This window comes from Octopus sinensis, linkage group LG17, assembly GCF_006345805.1.
Source record: "Octopus sinensis linkage group LG17, ASM634580v1, whole genome shotgun sequence".
Taxonomy (NCBI): Eukaryota; Metazoa; Mollusca; class Cephalopoda; order Octopoda; family Octopodidae; genus Octopus; species Octopus sinensis.
This window is the reverse complement of record NC_043013.1, coordinates 10,968,276-10,971,449: the sequence shown is the minus strand read 5'-3', so window position 1 is coordinate 10,971,449 and position 3,174 is coordinate 10,968,276.

Here is a 3,174-nt window from a genome sequence, read left to right as displayed (position 1 = left end):
CCAATTTTTTTCATTCTTGGCAGAACAACGCATTTCTTTTGTATATTGATGTATTCATTCATAAGAAAAACTTGGTAATATTTAACAATGAGATCCATTGTTTGTAGGCATTATTTATTTTCTCTTTCTTTAGATAAGTCTTAAACTGTAAAGACCAAGTTTTTATTTAAATTTGAAAACGTATAGCTGTCTTTCTTTTCTTTCACTAGAACCTAACAATGCTTTTTGGCTTGCCAACTTTTCCTCTATTGCTACAATCCTACGTGTGCCAACCGTCTTGTTTATACAGGATGCTTTCCTATCTACTATCTTTCTTAATGATCTATCCATAATTATTCCGGCACACATGCACCCACACGTATACATATATATCTGCATTTATGTATCCTTGCATTTTTATCAAGGAATCTATCTGTCCACCTACAGAGATAAATCAACATATTAATATGAAAAATTCTATAATCGGTTCAAAATTGTCCTTCCCAAATTTGAATAGATATTTTAATGGCATTTCAAAGGATAATAGCAATTTTTTCCACAATAGGAACATGACATTACAATTACGTCGACCCCTGTTCTAAACTGATACTTATTTTATCTGCTCCGAATGAATGAAAATCAAAATTGGCCTCTGCGGTATTTGGACTCAGAACGTAAAGCAGGAAGAAATGCCGCGAAGTATGTTGTTCAATAATAATAATAATAATAATGATAGTGGCTTTCATGGCTTGCGATCTTAACTGATTGGAAGTGTCATTATGTACATTGTTTTGTCTTGGTATAAAAGATGGGCGAAAGCAAATATTCTGCTCAATACCACAGATTTGCTTGTCAGTTGTTCGACCTTAACCAGTTGACCATGTCCCTTAGTGACTGACGATATGTGCATCTCTGACCACGAGCAAAAATAGTGGGGAGCATCATAGCCGTTTGTTAGAGGTTTGGAAACATGGGTGTTTTGTTCAACATACTTAAACAACCCTTATTCAGGGACCTTTTGAGCGGGATGGGTTACCCGACCAGAAGAAAATTCTAACTGGGCCCCACCTGCAAGGTCATGGGCTGTTTATCTTGATATGAGATCAGCATGTCACGCACATATGGTTGTGATGCATGTGCCTGGTGTACCCTTATCAGACGAGGAGTCATGATGGGCATACTGGGCTTCGTATATTTTACCCCAGTGTCACTTTGATGGCATGCACTGCTCTCTCACTCAATAATAAAAATAATAATAATAATAATAATAATATAATAATAATAATAATAATATTAATAATAATAATGTTAATAATAATAATAATAATAGCAACAACAACAACAACAACAACAACAACACAACAACAATAATAATAATAATAATAATAATATAATAGTAATAATTTCTACTATTGGCGCAAGACAAGGGATTTGGTGGGCGGTAGCTAGTCAACAACATCTATTCTAGTGCTACACTTACCTCATCGACCACGAAAGTATGAAGGGCAAAATCGACCTCTGCTGTATTTAAACTTAGAACATGAAGCTGGAAATCATGCCACGCATCATTTTGACAAACTATTATCATCTTGACAAAATAAAACACTGTTTTACGTACGTTTACTACTTAACAAATTATTGGAAATGCAATATGTTTAATTGACGCAAACATAAACGAAAACAGATCTTTGATGAATTTATTTCCCTTAAAATACTTAAATCATCTTTTTGTTTTCCTCTTCTTTTCATGCAACTTGCTTGCAGCAGAGAAAACCAGCGTCCCGCTTTTTTTCTGTTTCGTGAAATATTAGAATCGATATTTATTATTAATTTCTTGAATATTTCTAATTTCGAAACATCGTATAATAATTCTTATGCTGAAATTTCCCTTATTTGTGGTTTATGTTCCTTGTCTTAATTGTTCTCTTCTTCATATGCAAATTCAAATTAACAAAATTATTGTTGATTCAAATTAACAAAACCCACGGTTAATGATTCTGATGTCTTTAAAGTGAATCACAAATATCTGACGTATTGTCAATCACACTGAAGCAAGTTTGTCTTCCAATGTTAACAATTTCTTCTTGGACAATAGAAATGAGAGCAATATCTTTAGCTTGATTATGGGGAAAATATTTCCAAATGGCACCTAGTGTCAATTTTTAAAAACATTATTTACGTTAAATTGTTTTCAAAGCTTTTTCTTTAAAATATATTTTCTCTTGCTTTAACATTTATTGCGTATGCAAAGATTCTGTTTGAAAAAAAAAAGCTTTAATAGTAATGCCCGTCTGGGATCTAAATTTATAACATGTCCGAAAGAAATATGACTTACATGTTTTCTATGTAGTTGATTTTACAGACCAAGCGAAAATATGTTGAAAGCCATTTTATTCATTCCCGTTTTTCTTGTTAAGAGGCCAAAATTTTATTATTCATTACACTTATTTTCACCGCGTGCTTTCACTGCACTACGGAGCGCAGCTCTGTATGCCATGGGTATGTGCTGTGTTTTTTTTTTATGCGGTGATCATAATCTTAATGTATTAAAAGTGTTTTATGTAGGATGGGAGAGATGCCTAGTAGTGGTATTTTCTGTATGTTATATATACTTGTTAGACCTGGTGTTTTTGTTATGTATTTTTCTGAATATTTTTTTATCATAACCAATGAACTTATGATAGGAATTGTTTCTGTTTTAGACTCCACAATTGCGTTACCTCTGTTTCGAGATCTTTGTATTTTGAAAGTTTCTCTATTATTATTATATTATTATTATTATTATTATTATTATTATTATTATTATTATTAGTAGTAGTAGTAGTAGTAGTAGTAGTAGTAGTAGTATTCAACATAAACCCACGGATCTGGCTATCAGCTGAATCCATTGTGAGGATTGTTCCACCGCCCTCTTTTGACCGAGAGGGGCAGGCAATTTTTATTTGTCTAGTTGCTGTAGCAAAAGAAGTAGTATGGTCTTGAAAGGGCTAAAGACAGATACTTTCCTCTTTGGCCAACCCCTCATCAACATTTCCAAGTTTCACTTGGAAAGGAAGTTGAGGGTGTAGGGGGAAGTGTTGCCTTGTAGCAAGTTTGTTGAAAGGTGCGTGAATGTTGGAAGAATGGTCAATGTGAAAGGACCAAATCTGAGCCCACATCTCTGAGAAATAAAAGAAGAGATCTTGCCCTATTGAT